Source organism: Sphaeramia orbicularis, chromosome 10 (genome assembly GCF_902148855.1).
Source record: "Sphaeramia orbicularis chromosome 10, fSphaOr1.1, whole genome shotgun sequence".
In the NCBI taxonomy this organism is placed as follows: Eukaryota; Metazoa; Chordata; class Actinopteri; order Kurtiformes; family Apogonidae; genus Sphaeramia; species Sphaeramia orbicularis.
In genome coordinates, this window is record NC_043966.1 from 47,972,899 (window position 1) to 47,987,665 (window position 14,767).

Consider the following 14,767-nt stretch of genomic DNA (forward strand, 5'->3'; position numbering starts at 1 on the left):
CCACCTGATCACCCTACTATAGAGTTCAAAAGGAGCCTGCCAGCTGCCATGCAACAGCTAATCAAATAAAAGAACATAGCTACCAACAGCCAATCAAAAATAGCATTGCTGTATCTGGGTAAATTTAGATATTCCTGCTACAACAGCGTTACAGAAGACAACAGCTGTGACATTGATCTCGACAAAGTACAACAAACAACACTAATATCTCTGTCTCTCTCTTTCTCTCTCTCTCTCACACACACACACACACACACACACACACACACACACACACACACACACCTGTACTAGGAATGCCGAATTAAATAAATATTTTTATTGTATGATTTATGTGTCATTTATCAAAATCACCAAAATCTCACTCTGAACTCAGTTCAAAACTTGAGAGCGCTGATCTAACTATCAGTCACCTCTCAATAGGAAGCTGAATTTACAAGGAAATTTTGCTAATGTTAATCACTTTTGCTGACGCTAGGTGCTGTGTATATTAGGATTAGTAAAATGAAGAGATTCACAAACAATACATGTTAAGATAGGTACAAACAGTTTAACTGCTAATAAGCGGTGGCTAATAATGAATATGTTGGTGGTTGAAAAACAGGAAATAAAGTCAGTCTGTATATGAAATCACTCCTCATTTCCTGTGAAGTCCACTTACTAATTAACGCTTACTTACCCTTACTAACACTCCACTAATTTGATTTTAGTGAATATGTCCACTTAAGTGTGCCCTCAAAGACACATAGTGCAGGAAAATAGGGTAGCGTACAAATAGGCTATTAGTGTAGATGTCCTTTAAAAATGTGCTGAGACACATGTCCAAAGACCCAATTTACTGTTTGCTACTGTGCAAATCTCTCGTCAGAGAAAAAATGAGTGAGGGAGTGAATAGGACATAACCTTATCCTTTGCAGAATGTGGACTTTAATTATGATACACTGCAGTCAGTAAGTTTTTTCTGTGTCTCCTAGAATCCCCTTAGCCAAAAACCTGCAATTTGAAACAGCCATCTGGAGGATTGTCTATTCACAACAATGCTAAAAAAGCAGTCATATCTACCTTTAGAAAATAGTCACATTGACTATTGTGTGTGCATGTGTGTATTTAATATCTGTACATGGATAAATACGTCCTCTGTTCCTCTGTCTCCACATTCACCAGTATATGACTTGAATGCATCTGCCTTTAGGTTTGTATGTGTGTGGTTGAGAATTGCTGTGTTCATATGTACAGACATCTATCTATCTGAGCAGCTATTTCAGAGAAAAAAGATTTCTGCCTCAGTAATTGCCACAGCTATATTTTCCCCTGAATCTCTCTCTCTCACGCTTTTCTTTCTTGTCTTCTCTCTCACTTATTTTTCTTTCAAACCTATTTTCGCTCAGAATTTTACCCTTTCTGTTCTTGCACACTTCCCCTCTCTCTGTCTCTCGTCTGTCATTTCTGTTTTATATTCACCCCATATTGTCACACTAAGTCCTTGACATTAACTGTGATCTCACAGTAAGATCAATTAAGAAAACACACATACACAGCTATTACACATCCATTAAAAGCCATTATCTGTACATAAAAATAGGACTAAGTGGTGCAATCCTTAATATAATAAATCTGCCATCTTTTAAGGTCCGAATTGCAAGCAGGAAACAAAACCTAGACAATGGTAGTGTCAGTTCCTCACTCCAGTGAACTAAACAAAACCATGATGGACAGGGCTGTGTAAAGTGAGGCAAGAAGAGACAGATGTATAGACGGATAGATATAGACAGACTCGGTGAGCCTGAAATCATACGAGTGGCTCTATTTTTGTCTGTCAGCTATGATTTATATTGAAGGCGTAATCATGGTTAAATGTTGTCTTTCCAGCTGTTAAATATGATGTGTTTTAGTTTGAGACCATTCAAAAATGTGAAAAGCTGATGTCTGTTTGGTACCAATCAAATTTCCTACGCATGGGTGTACCTTTAATCTCAACAGGCTTGACATTCATAAGCCATGGCCTATCAAATGAGTTACTGTGCCCCCGCCACCCACCCACAGGTCAGTCTTTTGGTACTAGTCTGTGTGTTTTATTAATTCATTCATATTTTATCATATTTATCATATATGACCCAAAGCTCATGACCATAGGTGAGGGTAGGAACGTAGATTGACCGGTAAATCGAGAGCTTCGCCTCTCAGCTCAGCTCCTTCTTCACCACGACAGACTGGTACAGCGACCGCATCACTGCAGACGCTGCACCGATCCGTCTGTCAATCTCACGCTCCATTCTTCCCTCACTTGTGAACAAGACCCCAAGATACTTAAACTCCTCCACTTGGGGCAGGGGCTCCCCACCTTCCCGGAGAGGGCAGACCATCTTTTTCCTGGTTGAGAACATGGCCTCAGATTTGGAGGTGCTGATCCTCATCCCGCTCGCTTCACACTCGGCTGCAAACCGCCCCAGTGCACGCTGAAGGTCCAGGCTCGATGAGGCCAACAGGACAACATCATCCGCAAAAAGCAGAGATGAAATCCTGTGGTCCCCAAACTGGACCCCCTCCGGCCCCTGGCTGCGCCTAGAAATTCTGCCCATAAAAATTATGAACAGAACCAGTGACAAAGGGCAGCCCTGCTAGAGTCCAGCATGCACCTGGAACAGGTCTGACTACTGCCGGCAATGCGAACCAGGCTCCTGCTTTGGTCATACAAGGACCGGACTGCCCTTAACAGAGGGCCCCGGACCCCATACTCCCGAAGCAACCCCCCACAGGATATCATGAGGGGACAACGGTCGAACGCCTTCTCCAAATCCACAAAACACATGTGGACTGGTTGGGCGAACTCCCATGAACCCTCGAGCACCCGATGGTCGATATAGAGCTGGTCCAGTGTTCCGCGACCAGGACGAAAACCGTATTGTTCCTCCTGGATGATTAACATTTATCCAAAATAAAATAAAGCATGTATAAAACAATGTTAGTACACTTAATTTTCAAGCAAACAAAACGACATAACGACAATAAAACCAGCATTAAAAGTGCAGTACTATTTTATATATGATTTCATTAATAAAAGAAAAGAACATGTACAGACAAACCTTAAAACAGATCAGCGGAGGCATGTATTAGTGACACAACTCTTGATACGGCTCCCTATATGAGCAAAATGGGGAGAAACAGAAATAAAAACAACCCTTAATACAATTACTTTACTATATTTTTACTTTTTATAAGTTTATTTTCGTATTTTTAACTCTCATTTAGAGCTAGCTTAACAATAAAAACCGCTAGCTTAGCTGATAGGGCGATCGAGTTGTACCGTGACTCACCAGCACGCAGACTGCTCAGCTGCAACTGAGGAGGAGAGAGAGAGCTGCGCAAATGGAGGAGGAGGTGTGCCTCACTAATTACTACCCCCGCACAACAAGTGAAAGTGGAACCAAACAACCGATGGTCTGATAATATATTACAGAAAAATAAAATATATGCTATACTGAACTGTTCTGAGAATGTTCAAAAAATATATTAATAATAAAATCATCTTGCTACGTCCTCAGCGCTGCTAGTATTTATGTTAGTAGTTTTCATTCATTTCCTGTTTTATTTTAGTGAGGGGCTTTGTTCGTCTGTGTGCACTGTGTCTGTCTTGTCTGCATCCTCCCTGATTCCCTGATTGTCTTCACCTGGGGCTAATTACCTCTCCACCCTTTATATACCCTCCTCTCCTTGTGTCTGTTGTCAGTGTGTCTTTCATGCTTGTCTTGAACTGAACTCTCTCACCCTTCTCCATGTTCAAAACATTTTTCTAAGTTTTTGATTCCACAATTTGTGAAGAATTTTCATTGTACTTTGATCCCGCGTATGAGAAGATTTTTGTGTTGGATTTTTGATACCACGTTTGTGAAGACTTTTTTTGTTAACATTTTTGATACCTTGTTTGAGAAAATCTTTTTGTTAATCTTTTGATTCCACATTTGTGACAAACCTTTTGTTAGTTTTTTTGATTCCTCAACTAAGAAGATTTGTGTGATAACTGTTTTTGTGAAGATTCTTTGTCCCTTTTCATTTGAGTAATAAATACACAAACTAAGTTGCTCTGTGGGAGTCTCGTGCATTTGGGTCCGTGCCTTGTGGTTTCGTAATAAAATGCACTGACCAGAATGGACCCAGCCGAGACTGGAGCCGTAAAAGCTGCCATAGGCACTCAGGGACTCCGCATGCAGGAACATGAGAACATATCTCCGCACTCAGTCATGCTGTTCGTCAGCTCACAGAACAACACCGCAGCGAACAGCAGAATGTGAACAATCAGATTCAGCAGCTTACCCAAACCATGCAACATGTACTCACCCACCTCGAATCTGGAACAGTCAGGGAGTTCAGTGTCATCCACGCCAGCCGCCTCTCCTGCCATCACCGTTCTTGTGGCCCCACCCACGGCACCCAAGGAGACCGTGCTTCGCCGCCTCGACTCACTGCACCGGACAGTCTTCGGGTGAGAGCAGGGACTGCTGCTCCTTTCAGTTTCAGTGTGAACTCCATTTTAAACTCATGCCTCACGTTTATGTCTCTGAGGCCGCTAAATTGGCCTTCATTGTATCCCATCTCATGGGACAAGCGGCTGAGTGGGCCACTACTGAGTGGAATTGAGGCTTACCTTCCTGCCAGTAAGCCGAGGGATTTTTCTCCACCCTACGCAAGGTTTTCAGCCGGCCCGCACTGGACAGAGAAGTGGTCCGGATGCTGGAGAATCTCTAACAGGGGCAGCTCAGCCTGGCAGATTGCGCTGTTTGTTTCCAGTCAGCGGCATCCGGATGTGGATGGAATGACTTGGCTCTGAGGGAGGCATTCCGAAGAGGGTTGTCTGAACCAATCAAGGACCAGCTCATTCCACTGGAAAATCCACCGGACCTAGATACTCTGGTCGATGTCACCACCCGCCTGGATTTCCGTCTACAAGAGAGGGAGAAGGAGCATGACGCCTATGAACGTTGGATTCGCTCACGATGCACACCGCCGCCGAGACGGTTGACCAGGCTTTTCTCCACCAGACTCCAGGAAGACGCCGCCACTGCACATTCATCAGCTCCGGAGGAGCCCATGCAGATCAGACGCGCTCGGCTCACATTGGAGGAGCGAAGTGTCGCCGGAAAGAGGGGCGGTGCTTCTACTGTGGTCAGCTGGGACATCTGCTAGCTTCATGTCCGGTAGGAAAAACCCACTCTAACGCCGATTCCATACAAGTAAACACCCATAGACTGTCAAACTCTCCTCCACGTACACTGACGCCTGTAACATTTCACCTCCATGAACAATGTCAAGAGTTAGAGGCACTAACTGACTCAGGAGCAGATGAGAATTTAATAGATGGGTCCCTTATTAAAAAAACTGAACATTGAGCTAATAGCTCTCACCAAACCCATAACCGCTCATGCATTAAAAGGAAATCGAATTATTTTAGATTACATACTGTACTGCTCCTATTCCTATGAGAATCAAAGAACATTCTGAATGTGTTATGTTCCATGTGTTTGACTCTCCGAGACACCCCATAGTATTAGGATTTCCCTGGCTTAAAAAACATAACTCAACTCTGAACTGGGAGACAGGAGATGTTTCTGCATGGGGGGAGGGGTGTAGAGAATTATGTCATGAGCAAGCAAGCAATCACCCACATTGAGGTGAAAACAGTGTCAGCCGCTTCAATGAATTGTTCTCAATCACTTCCAGATTTAACTAGTGTGCCCCCATGTTATCACCACTTAGGAGAGGTGTTTAGCAAAGCTAAAGCAACCCGACTTCCTCCACACCGTGAATTTGACTGCCCTGTAGACCTTGTACCTGGCGCAGCTATTCCTAAGGGTAGGATGTACTCCCTCTTGCAAAATGAAACCAAAGCTATGAAGGAATATATACAGCAGTCCTTACAATCTGGAATAATCAGGACCCTCATCATCATCAGCCGGAGCCGGATTCTTCTTTGTTTCAAAGAAAGATGGCACCCTACGCCCATGCATAGATTACAGCCCCCTGAACACTATTGCTATCAAAAATCGGCACCCCCTACCCCCTAATGTCCACAGTGTTTGAACAACTCCAGGGGGCGCAAGTATTCGCTAAATTAGATCTGCGAAACGCCTACCACCTTCTCAGAATCAGAACTGGTGATGAATGGAAAACAGGTTTTAACACCCCCTCTGGCCACTTTGAGTACTTAGTGATGCCATTTGGATTATCCAATGCTCCAGCAGTGTTTCAGAACATGGTTAACACAGTCCTGTGTGAATTCCTTAACCACTTTGTGTTTGTTTATCTAGATGACATTTTGATTTTCTCACCTGACCATGAAACCCATGTGCAGCATGAAATCCAAGTCCTGTGCAAACTGCTGGAGCATCAGTTGTTCGTCAAAGCTGAGAAATGCGAGTTCCATGCCACCTCCATCACCTTTTTAGGGTTTGTTATCTCTCCCATTAAGGTGGAAATGGATCCGTCTAAGGTCAGCGTGGTACGTGATTGGCCAGTTCCGACCAACCATAAAAAGGTCCAACAGTTTTTGGGGTTCGCCAATTTCTATAGGAAGTTTATTAGAAACTTGAGTTCCATCGCCTCACCTCTACACGCACTGATGTCACCCAAAGCTTCGTTTGTTTGGTCTCAGCAGGCAGCAGGGGCATTTCAATGCTCAAACATTCTTTTACTACTGCTCCCGTACTCACCATTCCTGACCCCAGTTTACAGTTCATTGTGGAGGTTGATGCCTCCAACAAGGGGATAGGGGCGATCCTCTCCCAAAGATCCAGTAAGGATAACAGACTCCACCCATGCGCCTTCCTTTCCCGGAGGCTAATGCCCGCTGAAAGAAATTATGACATTGGCAACAAGGAGTTATTGGCCGTCAAGGCGGCACTGGAAGAATGGAAGCATTGGTTGGAGGGGGCTCCGGTTCCTTCCTCGTCTGGACAGACCATAAAAACCTTGAGTACATCCGCAAAGCCAAGAGACTCAATACCAGACAAGCCAGATGGACATTATTTTTCAGTCGTTTTAATTTGCTTAGTCTTACAGGCCCGGGTCTAAAGAATGGGAAGCCAGATGCTCTATCCCGCCTCCATGATCCCGAGCCCACGGGCAAAACCCTCAAGCCCATCCTTCCACTTGCCCGTGTGGTTGGAGCGGTGGTTTGGCCCGTAGAAGAACAGGTAAAACGTGAAATTGGTGTGAGCACAGTACCTGAGGGTTGTCCGCCAGGCCAATTGTTTGTCCCTGTAAACATGAGGTCACAGATAGTTCATTGGGCTCACACCTCGCTGCTTACTTGCCATCCAGGAGCCCGCAGGACCAGTTATGTGGTTTGTCAGCAGTTTTGGTGGCCTGCCCTGGACCATGATATAAAAGAATATGTTGCCGCATGTACTCTCTGTGCCCAAATAAGTCCTCTTCTCAGAAACCGCAGGGATTCCTCCAACCTCTCTGAGTTCCCAGCCAACCCTGGTCTGACATATCCATGGACTTTGTCACAGGTTTGCCCCCTTCACAGGGAAACACCATTATTGTGACTGTTGTAGATAGATTCTCCAAGATGGTACATTTTATTGCTCTACCTAAACTTCCTTCAGCCAAAGAAATGGCTCAAGTGTTGCTTCACCAGGTTGTTTGTGTGCATGGGATTCCAAAGGGACATAGTGTCTGATCAAGGTCCTCAATTTTCATCCAAGTTCTGGAAAAAGTTCTGCATACTACTGTGAGCCTCGGTCTGTCTTACATCCAGTTACCACCCGGAGGCTAATGGGCAGGATCAGGAGTAATCAGGAGCAATCAGGAGTTTGAAACGTGTCTACGATGCTTGGTGTCTTAGAACCCTTCGTCTTGGAGCGAGCATCTCCTTTGGGTGGAGTATGCTCATAACTCATTGCCAACTGCTGCTACTGGTCTGTCCCCTTTTCACTGTGTTTTTGGTTTTCAATCTCCCATCTTCCCCAGCTTAGAAAAGGAGATAACTGTGCCGTCCACACATGCTATGGTGAGGAGATGCCATCGAGTTTGGGCGGTGGCTCGGACAATCCTCCAGCGGAGTGCTGCCTGCATGAAGGCGTCGACAGATCGCCGGCGGCGTGCAGCACTGGGTTACAGACCAGGGCAGTAAGTTTGGCTCTCGACCAAGGACCTTCCCCTCCATGTGGACTGCAGAAAGCTTGCTCCAAGGTTCGTTGGTCCTTTCCCTATATCTAAGATAATTACCCCTGTCTCTGTCCGCCTCCGTCTGTCCAGGTCACTTCAGGTGCACCCCACGTTCCACGTCAGTCATCTCAAGCCAGTCACTAAGAGTCCCCTGGTTCCTCCCACCCCCACCTCCTCCACCTCCTCGTCTGGTTGATGGTGGTCCTGTTTACACGGTCAAGAAGCTCCTGGCGGCCAGACAGAGGGGCAGGGGCAGACAATTTTTGGTTGACTGGGAGGGTTATGAACCTGAGGAGAGGTCGTAGGTTCCAGCAACATTCATTTTGGATAAGGACCTTATCAAAGACTTCGACCGCGAAAACCAACCTCAGCCTGGTCTGTCTGGAGCTGTCCCTAGGAGGAGGGGTACTGTGACGCACCGTCCTCAGTGGTGCTAGTATTTATGTTAGTAGTTTTCATTCATTTCCTGTTTTATTTTGATGAGGAGCTTTGTTCGTCTGTGTGCACTGTCTGTCTTGTCTGCGTCCTCCCTGATTCCCTGATTGTGTTCCCCTGGGGCTAATTACCTCTCCACCCTTTATATACCCTCCTCTCCTTGTGTCTGTTGTCAATGCGTCTTTCATGCTTGTCTTGAACTGAACTCCCTTGCCCTTCTCCTGTGCTGTTCAAAACATTTTTCTAAGTTTTTGATTCCACAATTTGTGAAGAATTTTCGTTGTGCTTTGATTCCTCATATGAGAAGATTTTTATGTTGGATTTTTGATACCATGTTTGTGAAGACTTTTTTTGTCAACATTTTTAATACCTCATTTGAGAAGATCTTTTGTTAATCTTTTGATTCCACATTTGTGACGAACCTTTTGTTAGTTTTTTTGATTCTTCAACCGAGAAGATTTTTGTGTTAACTGGTTTTGTGAAGATTCTTTGTCCCTTTTCATTTGAGTAATAAGTACTCAAACTAAGTTGCTCTGTGTGAGTCTTGTGCATTTGGGTCCATGCCTTGTGGTTTCGTAATACCCCACATGTCCGTACACTGAAATAAAGGACAAATCCATACACAACAAATGAATGGAGGCAGTAGCCTCCCTGCAAGCTTGTATACACACAGTATACAACACAAACATAAGAGGCCAAATCCATTGAAATTAAAAAAAACAAAAAAAACAACACAAATTCCTCTGCCACTGCAGGAGATGTTTAACTGAAATTTAAAACATGCATGTTAACTAAAATAATTGAACACATATTGGTCCCTGACCAGCCGACCACTGTGGTCATCAGGGAGGATGGCAGGTTTGTCCTAGTCCAGTGTTTTTTAACCTTGGCGTGAGGACCCCATGGCTGAAATTCATATGGGGTCGCCTGAAATTTCCAATAATTGATTAAAAAAAAAAGTAAATAAATTACTAATAAAAAACATTTTTAATGAGTCAATATATATTTCATTGTAATTAACACACCACACATTTTTCCTAATAAAAAATCAAGTTTAAATAAAATGCAGGATATAACATCTGAGAGGGCATATCTTGATTGACCGATCATGTAACCGCATGCGTTACTACGCTTCAACCTGCCCGGACACAGTCGAAACTGGACTGAACAGAGAATGGAAAGATTTCTTCACCTGTATGGCCCCGCTAAGACATCTCCAAGACAAAAATTTCTCTGTTTTGAATGTCTAGGGTCACCAGAAATTTGTGATATTAAAATGGGGTCATGAGCCAAAAAAGGTTGGGAACCACTGTCCTAGTCCATGTGTGATGCACTCTGGGGGCCTCTCTTTCCTCAGGCACTGTAATGGCGTTAGTACAGGCACTGAATCCAAATGCAGAACTCTGAGGTGGAATATATAGTTCAAAAGATTTATTAGTCACAAACAGATATAAGATAGTTATGAGTGACACAATCTTGAGGATAATAGGTGGAGATTTCCTCTTCAGATTCGTCCTCCGGGCTGAGACGTTAATCCCCTTCTCCGTACGGTTAACGGGGCCTTTTTCCCGACTAGGGAAAAGCAGAGGGAGGTCAGGGACGGAAACAGGTCATACACAGGAAAGCTATCAATCAGGCGACAGGACATAAGGGTTAGGCAAAAACTCACGTACCAGAAGTCAGGCAAGGCGATCAGAACCGGGTATCAGATGAGGCAGACAGAACCGACAGGGAGCAGGCAGTAGGCAAAAACCGGGTAAGCAAAACGGGTCAAAAACAGGAATCAAAACAGACAGACAAGATCAGAATGCTGGTAAGTACTGCGAGAGTAACAAACTGGCGTCTGATCAGGGGAAGAGACTGAGTTTAAATACACAAAAGGGAGGGAAGACAACTAGACACAGGTGGCACAAATCAGGGCGGAGACAGGTAATCAGGGGAAAGGTGAACACGATCAAGGAAGGGGAAGTAAAGACGACAGACAAGACACATGAGGGGAAACTTAACAAAATAAAACAGGAAATGACAAACAAAACATAAAAGACAGACAAAACCAGACTAGCGTCTGGCTGCAGGTATGACAGGCAGGGCATATTGTGGAGGACAGCACAGGCCACAGTGAAGTCACATGCCCTCAAAGGGCTGACCCTTAAGTGGTGAAGACAGTGAAAACATGCCTTCAGGAGGTCAAAGGTCATTCAGATCCTGGCCGTTGTCCTGGCATGGGCATGACTGTAGGCCTGCTGTGCTTCCTGGGGGTCTGTGTATGGTGTCAGGAGAAAAGGCTGGCATGCCCCCTGTCCCCCAGAAACACACCAGAGAATTCACCTGTCAATACAAAACCTTATCATCACAACCTCATAAACAGAGTGACATTTTTGACAGCCATGAAGTAAAAAGTGGTTATTAATAGAGGTTGTGTGGCTCACCTTGTGATAGGCGCTGATAGATTCCAGAGGTCCGAATGACTCTTGTGTCATGGACCAAGCCAGGCCACTTTGCCACAACATTGCTGATGAGACAGTCAGCATTGCAGACCATCTGTAATTATAAAATGAAGACTATTAAACATATCAGTGAACATCACAAGCAATGCACAGTGTTCATTTATTGACAATATCAGAAAGTCATGAATCCTGAGGAGAGAAGATGAGATAAGATGAGATAAGATTTATTTATCCCAAAGGGAAATACAGTGAAGTCAGTGAGCTCATCTATTTGTCAGAGTTATACAGTCTGATGGAGTTACATTTACACAATTTCACTCACATCTGCATTCAATTTCACTTACAATTTCAACTGATTCATAATCACATAGTACAACTACGTTTTCGGATATGTTCATTAACTATTTGGATTGTAATTGGGATGGTTTCAGCAGAGCAGTGAGTGTGTATATGTGCACTACTTACTCATTCAGGCAGTCTGCAGTCCTTTGCGTTTTATAACTGTGGTGGTGTTGCCTTTCTTTTTGATTTGGTCCTTTACCTCCTTGTAAGCCAAAATGAGGAGTTCTGCCTCCACTGGGGAAAAGTACGCCACTCTAGTTGCCATGGTGAATCTGTGAATCTGTGATCAATGGCAGGGTCTTTTGAGGAAGCTGCTTATCCAGGATTAGTTACACCTGGCTTGATGAATCCATGTCTGCTCATCTTGGCTTGGTCTTTGTGCAACCAATTAAGCCTGGACACTCTTGTTTTGGATTTGTTGAACCCAGCTCAGTCAGTTATCCTGGATGTCTGAATCCTTGTTTTATGCAACGGGCCCCTGGAAAGTCCTTTGGTCTGCTTATTTGATTTGGATCAAATGCAGACTTTATTTTTTTCGTTTGGGTTGTACTGCATTCTCATTGCACTTTTTGGTAGTGACCAAAATTTGTAAACAGAAGCACACGTGACGAACTGTGCTGGCATTGGACAGAAAAATTGGGGGCGGAGTGAATCAGAGACGGTGGGTGTTGATGAAAACAAATGTGGAGATCCTACATGCAGTTATCATTTTCGGAATATGTAATCTATTTTTACAGACACAAATTTACAACAATATTGTTAATCAATCAAATCAAATTTTATTTATGTAGTGCCAATCATAACAAAAGTTATCTCATGACACTTTACATATGTTATGTATGCGTGGCTGCTGACCCCTCTCTCAGCAACCAGACACATCATGAACCTGCTGCACTGCAGAGGCTCCTCTTTTATTAGGAGACCCTGTATTTAAGGGTCTGGTCTGTGCAGCATTGTGTCATTGTCTTCACTGCACCTCATCACCTGGGCAGGGTGGGCCGTACTGAGAGTGTGCAGACTCCATCACTGTCCGTGGACATTTGAGGTTTCATATTATCATCCTACATAATCCTACATTGAGTGACATCAAGTACATGTGTGCAGAATCCCATAGTCATAAAAACTGAGCTTTGTGTGGACATGTCTGTGGAGTCGAGTACACCCTACTCCTAGACTTTATCTCCATCCTTCATTCACCAGATTCTGACTGTTGCAATTAGGGTTTTTCAGTTTGTTCCCCTTGGTTGTTGTTTCTGTTAATAAATCTGTTTTTTCCCTTTCAACACATGTATTTGAGTTCAATCCACTCACACCCCTTGACAAGAGACTGCGGTCAGTGACAGGAGGAGCAGCGTGAGTGAAATGTCAGATTCAGAGGTACTGGTATTGGATGCAGGAGGGCAGTAACAGACAGGAGCCTCAGCCACTCTCAACCAATTATTTTATTCTGACTGAATAAAATGACTGGTCAGAATTTTATCAGAAATATTGGAGAACTAAACATTTTTGAGTTTCAAAACCTGGTGGATTTCTTTTACATTTTAGTTTGACACACGCTTATTAGGAGCATTTTAAGATGACAAAAGAAAAGTGTAAAAATGCCACATCATATGGTATAGCTTTAACTAAGAACAGTTTTGTTCTTTGAGTCAATAGGATTTTATGAAACCAAAATGTTCTGATGGAAATGAAAAGCCTTTTCAAAGAGTATATTTGTTGAATGTCTTAAAGTTTAATGCTGAGGGGTCTCGTAATAATCTATTGCACCTGCTTCTACCATTTGATGTAGACAAATCAGTCTTTAAGTTTTACCTATAGACTGAACTGTGTCTAATGTTGGCCTTCAAACAACAGAAGCCTTCAGTTTTGTGGTAGAAAGTTATCTGGTGTGGTGTAAGTCGTGTAACAATTTGATGCCTAATTGAAAACTTAACATATTATCTTTGGTATGTATTTAGTCTGTTCCTTGTTTTTGTGTCATTCTTGTCATGCCTTTGTGTTGGTTTTGGGCATCGCTTGGTCTCAGTTTAGGTGGTCTCTGTACTTTCACATTATTGGAAAGTATACATATTGGTCGTAAATGTAGGGAGTAAGAGTAGGAGTTGTGACAAATTCTGAAGTAAAGTAGATACCTGTGCTGGACATTTAGTGTACAGTATAAGCATTTGTACCTGGTTACTTCCAACCCCTGCATATGCAAATCTCTCCTTGTTTCTATGTGAGTCTGAAACTGTGGTTTCATGTTGACTCAAGTCAGTTCATGTCAGGTGATGTTTTCGTTTTGGAGGCACATATCATGTCTTGAAAAGACAGAGGTACATGCTTCATTGCTGAGCTCAAGCTGTTTTGCCTATACCGCACACTCTCTGGCTGGAATCACTTTTATTGTCTAACTGGTCTTAATGGTCAAAGATTTAAGGCAAAACATGATGTCACGCTCATGGTGGTGGTTACTAAATTGTTCCTCTGTTCATTTCGGTGCTGTTAGTAATGGTGTGTCGATGCTGTAATGTTCTAGAAATGAGCTCTTCTTCCTCTTCTTCTTCCTTTTCTTCATTTCTTCTAAACAGAAGTAATGCCTTGTTTGCATGAGCAACACTTTGCCTTAACTGATGTCAGATGAATTCCAACTCTTAAGAAGTCATTATACTTTGATTTCACTGTGTGCATTTGTTATTTATTATGAATATTTTCACCTGGTTTGTGCCTTACTGAGTACTGGTTCTTGCTGGTTTAGTCCGGTCCATGGTCTAAAAAATACTTTTTTACATGCAGTGTAGTCACTTAGACACTTTGACAAAAATAAATGCTGACTTATCATTACCACTATACCTCCATTCTAACCGAGACCTTTGTTTCTATTTTGATCTGTTGCACTTTCTACTGGCACTGGCAAAATGGAGGAAAATATGAGTCACATTTTATGGTTTTGGTGATAATAGCTTATTGTGGACTGTAAATATTTTACAAATCATAGCAGATTGCCCCTCCTCTATCTGAGGTCAGACTGCTCATATTTAATGAGGGCTGTCAAACAAAGAAAACTCCTAATTAATTACATGCCATGATTGTACCATTTTAATTACACTTTAATACAGCACCCAAGACTAAGATCCTAAGTCTTAAAAGCAAGAAGGGTGTGCACCTCCCAAACCCAAACTGCTTCCTACGTAGAGGAGCACCCAGTCAAGTTTTAGAAACTGTTTGATTCTGTTTGACTTATAAGGTCTTTAAGATAAGACAGAATTTATTGTTTATACCATTGGATGTTAACAGGATTTTAAATCCCTTTTCTCATATTAACTCCCATCACTGCAGTTAGTAACATTTTTAAAATTAAACATTCTTTATCTAAATTGACCCTAATGCATCAGATG

At 43.1% G+C, this 14,767-nt stretch overlaps 1 protein-coding gene across 1 annotated transcript in view; it reads left to right on the top strand.

Moving 5' to 3' along the window:
- The window catches only part of aff2 (AF4/FMR2 family, member 2), a 437,847-nt gene that overhangs the window by 177,972 nt on the left and 245,108 nt on the right, over positions 1 to 14,767 (top strand). The window lies entirely within an intron of this gene.